Below are 7,200 nucleotides of genomic sequence, written 5' to 3' on the forward strand. Positions count from 1 at the left end.
GCCACCCAGAGGGAAGAAGAGGAGAAGGAGGGACCCTCACATTATGCATCCAAAGAGAAGACAAGTGGAAAACGGGTTCCCAAAAACAGAAAATAATAAAAAAAAACATAATTAGATGAACAAATGTCAAAAATCATACAAATAACTGTAAATAAACAAAAGTCCTTTTATCATATACAGTAGGTGTGAATGAGCCAAAGTCTAAAATGTCAGTTTCCATCAACGTGCAAGAAATCTGAATATTCACTCTATAGTAACTTCAATTATTGTAGCTCCACTCACAAAGTACTTCCTTTCCATAAATCAGACAGGAACTCACCAGCACTATATGACCCCAAATATAAAAGGTCTCCTATTGGACAATCTCCCGTGAGCTGTTTCAAGGTGGTCACAATAAGGACACTCTCACAAAATGGACATCCAAAGCAATAATCACTTACCCGAAACATAGAGCTCAGAAAAAAAGAAGAAAGCATATAATAGTAAAGCTCCATTTTATTTATATGTATAAAAACAGATACACTCACCTTTTATTTTTGAAAATAAAACAGAGGTTATTCAGTATTAAAAGTAAAGGAAAAACTCTCATACTACTGTTTTACAGCTATGTCCATGTCTCTTGCAGACTGTCATGTCTTTCAAGCACGATGATGTCTCTTCCTACTGACACGTTTTGCACTATAGCTTTCATTAGCTGCACGGGAAGAGATTGAAGTGGTGTTATACTTATATTCCTCCACTATCCATAATTCCAGAAAGTCCTGGAACAAAAGACAAAAAAAGAACATTTTATTTTTTAACTCTTTCTCCCGGGACTATTCCTCCCCCCTCCGCTCAGTCTCTCCGAGTCTGTCTTTTTTTTCATAGTACTACACTAAGGGCACCGTGCCTTGTGTTGTGCCACACTGCACTGTTATTCATTGCATTGCATGTGCCATATGAAGGCTTGCTGGGGTGCCATTTACAATGAATGACACCACAGCCCACCAAAGCTTGTAACCTGCATCACTGAGCATTGCAGTTATTCATGTCATTATACAAGATTTCTAAAGAGCCAACAGTTTAGAAAGCACTTTAGAATATAAAATGAGACAATACATTTACAATACAATTCAGTACAGGAGGGTTAGGGAGGGTCCTGCTCGTGAGATCTAACAATCTTAAAGCAGAACTCTGGGCAAATCAAATATTAACTCTTGCAGTGGGGCTACCCAGCACTGCATGGTTAAATGCTCAAAAAGTTATACTCACCTGAACCGCGATCCCAGCTAGTTCCTACACCGCTCCTTCCAGCCAGTCTTTCCTTCTGCCCCAGTAATGGAATGTCCCTCAGCATGCTCATGTTCAATACACTGTATTAAATGTGATGACTGACAGGACCTTACACCCAGGCCCGGATTCCCCACAAGGCCACCGAGGCACGGCCGTCGTCGGAATCCCCCGACGCCTGAAACATAAAGTTCCGGGCACCAAGTTGCGCTTTCTACATTTAGTACTGCTTTGGGAAGGCAGGACCAAATGTAGTGTGGGGCAGGCGCTTGTTCGTTTATAAGTGATTGCCGCGATCAAATGTGTGCAGCCTGTCCATCCTCCCCCCCGCACCTACCTCTTTCCTCTGGTTCCGTCCTCCCCCCCGAAAAAAATAATAAGAAATAATAATTAAATTTAAAAAAATTAAAACGTGATTAAAAAGTAAAAAACAATAAGAAAAAAATTATTAAAAAATAAAAACGATAAGCTAATAATGTAAAAAAGTAAAAAGAGTAAATCTGGCCCTGCTTACACCGCTGGAGCGGAAGGGGAGAGAGGCTGAAGCGACCGGTCTAGCAGCCAGACGTCTGGAGTAGAGGGGGAGTGAGGCTGAAGGGACCGGTCTAGCAGGAAGACCGCTGGAGCAGAGGGGGAGTGAGGCTGAATGGACCGGTCTAGCAGGAAGACCGCTGGAGCAGAGGGGGAGTGAGGCTGAAGGCACCGGTCTAGCAGCCAGACCGCTGAAGCAGAGGGGGAGTGAGGCTGAAGGGATCGGTCTAAGAGCAAGCCAGGATTGTGCTTTGGGTGACTGTAACTTTTTTTATTTGAGCTCCCTGGACAAAACTAGCACTTAACCCATGCAGTGCAGGGGTAGCCCCACTGCAAGGGTTAAGATTTGATTTGCCTGGATTTTTGCTTTAAAAAATATGCGCAGCATATTAGCACAATATGGCAGACCTTCCAAACCGATCACCTCCATCACTGTGCTCCTCTCCCTCTGGAGCTTCAATCTTCTGCTCGGTCCTCTTCCAAGTTTCGAGGCTTTGACTGCCGGATTGGCCAGGCCCCTATGATGTAACTCCCACGCGCATGGGAGTTACTTCATCTCGCCATTCCAGGTCTGTGTGCTGAGCTGCACATGCGCGGCTCAGTGTTGGAACTTTTTGCACAGCCTCACAGAGAAACACAAGCACACAGTCAGGTATGCATGCTGCACATGGCTTGAAAACAGGAAGGAAGCCACAGCTTTCTTCTCTACCTTATTCAATACAACAGAGTATCTACCATAGATGTATAACAGAACTTATAAACACTGCCATCTAATGACTGAACTTGTATACTGCAGAAGTTGTTGCTATAAACACAGTAATGTGTATTCTAACACTCAGCATAAAGTTAAAAAAATTCCTGAATGGTAAAAAGTAACTTTTATGGCAGAAGCGATTTACACAGTCAGAACACCAGCCAATCTGCAATTTTTTTTCTTTGACTTCCACTTTAAACACACATTACCACATGTTACCAGAACACAAGTGGTGTGAATGTGTCCTCAGTGATAAATGTGAAAAACATGCCAGCGTTAGCTAGTCTGCTCGCTGTTCACATAACTGCCATACCTATTTGATATTAAAAACACTTGCTGAAACGCGGCATAAATGAAATACCTGCCAACGTTACTTATTTCACAAGGTGTTAATTATTGGCTTTTGCTTCTAAAACTTATTTTACGTTTACCACACTTAGGGCTGAATAAATGAAACCAGAGCAAGGTCAGCAGGTATGGAAAGAGTTAAGGTTTTCCACTTGGATCCATACAACACAATAAGAAATTACGAACATTTGGTTACTATTAAAGGGTAGATAGCTAACACGCATGCAAGATGTTGTGAGATATATGCTGATGGCACAAGAGGGAAGTGGGGAAGTTCTAGTATACATACAGCTCAATTGTAGCCAGCGGACCTAAGAAGGCATTCTCTTTAAAGTTGAACACCAGGAAAATCTACACAGATACAAAACATAAAAGGGAGCTGTGTTACCTGCCGATAGATTTGTATTTCTGTCCATTCAATCCTGAGATTTACTCAGCTCTGCCACACAGCGCAGCCCTGCCTGGCAGGGCAGTAGGCATGATTTTTCTCTTTTCAGGTTACTTACAGGTCCTGTACTTCCTCCAGCTTGTGACCGGACAGTGAAAGGAGAAGCAGCAGACTGAAAAGCTCATCTCTCTGTAACTCTGCTCTTTTCTTTTCAGACATCCCAACTCTCCCGGACGTTCCAGGAGTCTCCCGCCATAAGATAGCGGCTCCCGGCCGCCCGGGAGAGAAACATTTTCTCCCGGAGAGGTTTACCCTGCTCGATCTAGCAGAGTAAACCTTTCCCTGCTGTGTGTTTTTTTAACTCTTTTTTAACTTTTTTTTAACACTGATATCACTTTAACCACTTGCTGACCGTCAGAGTAAAAAAAAAAAAAGAAAAAAAAAGACGGCATAGGAATGAATAGCTAGGCTTCTATTGGCTATTTGAATAGCAGACTAGTTATTTCACCCTCCCACTGTTGCTGTCAATCAGCAGAGGTGGACCTGGAGTTCTCCATCAGGTCCGTTCTCTGCTGATTGACAGCAGCAGGGCGGGTGCAATAGGCAGCTTCAAATAGCCAATAGCAATCTAGCTATTCATTCCTATGCCGTCTTTTTTTTTTTATTATTCAGATAGCAGCAGCTGTCAGAATACTATATAAAAAAAAAAAAAAAACAGCAGATAGCACGGGAAGCATTTGCTTCTTTGCCATCTGCTATAATTTCAGGGGGGTCCTCCCCCACTCCCCGGAATGGGGGTAGGGGGGGAAGAGGGCACCTCTCTGAAATGAGAAGGGCACCTCCCTGAAATTACTTTTGTCAAGTTGGAATCCCTGTCTTCTTCAAACCAATAGTTTTTCTTTAATCTCTCTCCCCAGCAGTACAACTTTTTCTTCACTCCCCTGCTTCTCAATTTACCCCCTGGGAATCAGAAAAAGAAGCCTTTTGTAGTAAGAGCTTACACAGGGCTGAGCCCTGTTCTCTGTGCCAATCACCAATCACCAGCACTATCACATGGGAGAAAGAGGGAGGAGTAACATGTTCTCCCAATTCTGGAAGTACAGGGGGGGGGAATTTATCAAAACTGGAGCAGACAGAATCTGGAGCAGTTGTCCATAGTAACCAATCAGCTTCTCTGTTTAATTTGTTCAGTTAAGCTCTGAAAATGAAAGAGAAATGCTGTTTGGTTGCCATGCACAGCTGCTCCAGTTCTGATAAATTCCCCTCTGGATGTCGGCTCTTACAGTGACGCTGTCCCCCCTCATCATGTGTCCATAATGAAAGTGTTGGTAATGTGTTTAGATAAAGCACTGAGTTTTACTTGTTTATAAGAACATTACATCTGAATACAGCATTGTAAAGGAAACATACATAGGAAAACTTCATGTGTATCATAGATAAGCATGCATATAGAAAACTAACATTGCACTACAGCGCCATCTACAGCTCCAAAGACAAATTATCAGTATATGCTGTTGCATTTCCAACAGAAAGGAGGTCACATGTTCCCCCATACCTTGAAGTACCAAGTATTTTGTGGGGCTGTCATGGTAAGAGCACCGATGGGGAAATGCTGTAAAAGTGAGTTCAGCTTGGACAGGGTGGGCTTTAAAGCTAAAATTTGACCAGCTGTCTCCCCATTCATGTGTCACGTCACATGACCAGAGATGTAGGTAAGTAAAAAAGGGACATTTAGCAACTTAATAATAACTTAGCAATTAGCTGACTTGCTTTCCCACAAGTTATTAATTTTTGTTTTTTTTTATTACATGAAAAAATTCCTAACCTAAATACCCCTTTAATGTGTGCTCACATAACACATCAGGTCCCGGCTCCTGAGTTTTCTACTTTCACCACTGCAGAGGAGAAGGGTTCATCTTCAGATGCCCATGACACTGCCTGGGTGACATGAGCACTTCCTATTCGCCATCCAACCTCAGGAATCTCTCAGTGTGATGACATTGTAAAGAGGAAACGGGTACTCATAGACTGTGGTGCTGGACACAAACGTTCCTTTAGCAGAGCAGAGCAGTTGCAGACCGGATCAAAACTGCGTCCAATGTATTCCAATGTTTTTTTTTTGCTCCATTTCACATTGCAGCGTGCAGTTCCAGAGCAGGTGAAAAAACTGCAGAAGGCCCTATTTTACCTGCTCTGGATGTGCTCTGGATCTGCAAAAATGCATGCAAATGCCTGTAACGCACTGAAAGCCCATGTTAAACAAAAAAAAAAAAATTTTTTTTTTAACCAAAAACGGCCCGGAACGCATCAAAAACGCGGCACAAATGCGGTAAAAAACAAAAACGCGGCACAACCCACTGCACTGCGTGTGCAGAAACCTGAGCGGATCTGCTCTGCATTTGGTGTGAACAAGGCCTTAGAGGCAGGGCTGGCGAGTATGATAGTGCTGAATGGTGAGAGGGGAGTAATGGGAGGGATGAGAGCTTTGGCCAGAGATAGACATTAAGGGCCTGTTCACATGATATCAGGTCCTGATCAGGTGCGGTTTTGCAGACGCGGTGCTATGTGTTTTTGCCGCGTTTTGCGTTTTCTGGACTGTTTCCTGACCGTACAAAATGTGACATGCAGTATTTTTCTGTCGTAACCTAAACGGACTGCGCACGTGAGAACTGTAGCCCATAAAACACATAGGGATACATTGGGATGCATTTTTAGTGCAGGAGCGTACGGATCAGGTCAGCACAGAAAACGGATGTTGTGTGAACAGGCCCTTAAAGTAGGATTAAACTCTCAAACTTGTTTCCCAATAATGAATCCAGATCAAACAAATATACATTGCCCAGCAAAGTATTTCTTTTTTTGCCCAGTCTTCATGTTTCAGAACAGCTGGAAGCTAAAACTTTTTAACGTCAAGGAACAGCACACATTGTAAATGATTTCATTACCATTTGAAATAGCTTAAAAACGTTTTGACTTTAATATTACTTTAAAGAAACCCTTGTCACTTTGCCTTGATTGGGCAAGGTGAAAGAGTCTTTTTAAATAGGGTTGGGCTCGATGTCTTTTAAAAAAAAATTATTATTTCTATTTATTATTTATTGTTTTATTTTTTATTTTGTCGAGTCGTTGTCGTCGTGGACAATGTTGGACGTCGTGATTGACCATGGATGGTGGATCCATTTTTTTAAATATATATAATAAAACACTTGTCAAAAACATGTCTTTTTTGTTTTTTTTCCAAATAAAAGATTTTTTCAAAAGTCTGGACTTTTAAGGCATGTGATGTGGCCTAGTATCGCCAGACCTGTGCTTGGTTTAAGGGTCTGGTTGGAAATTTTAGGGGGGACCCCACTTTTTCCCCCCTATTTTTGTGGGTGAGGTTCCTCCTTAAAATTCCTGCCAGAACTTAAGGGCCTGGTATGACTTGGAGGGGGAACCCCACACACTTTTATTATTTTTTTTCTACATGGGGTCCCTCCTAAATATTCCTACTAGACCTTAAGGGTCTGGTATGACTTTTGGGGGGAACCCCACACTTTTTTTAATTTGGTCCCTCCTAACATTCCTACCAGACCTAAAGGGTCTGTTATTGTTTGGAAGGGGGAACTGCACGCTTTAAGAATAAAAAAAATACATCATTTATTTTTCTTTAGAAATGTCAGTTTTGCTGCAGCAGGTTCTATACATCGTACAGATTTGCCACTTTACAGGCAGGTTAAGGGGACCCCCCAAGCAAAATATTTAAAGGAATTTTTTTCATTTTTATTGTTACCCTTTAAGTCAGGGGTGCCCACAAGGTCGATCGCGATCTACCAGTCGATCGCGTAGCGATCACTGGTAGATCGCCATGTCCTCTCCTCCCGCCGCTCTCCCCAGCGGGGTTCCGAGAAGAAGTGAAGGAACCGGCGGC

General features: G+C 42.6%; 1 long non-coding RNA gene across 1 annotated transcript in view; it reads right to left on the bottom strand.

The window, feature by feature from the left end:
* LOC108796569 overlaps positions 1–6,864 on the bottom strand; it is a 17,695-nt gene extending 10,831 nt beyond the window's left edge. Inside the window, exons 1-2 of the long non-coding RNA XR_001941812.1 lie at positions 6,852–6,864; positions 4,294–4,297 (exon numbers count right to left, since the gene is read on the bottom strand). This is a non-coding gene — a long non-coding RNA (uncharacterized LOC108796569). The remainder of the gene's footprint in view (positions 1–4,293; positions 4,298–6,851) is intronic.
* Positions 6,865–7,200: the final 336 nt, after the last annotated feature.

The sequence above is a fragment of the Nanorana parkeri genome, unplaced genomic scaffold, assembly GCF_000935625.1.
Source record: "Nanorana parkeri isolate BGI_ZX_2015 unplaced genomic scaffold, ASM93562v1 scaffold1133, whole genome shotgun sequence".
Classification (NCBI taxonomy): Eukaryota; Metazoa; Chordata; class Amphibia; order Anura; family Dicroglossidae; genus Nanorana; species Nanorana parkeri.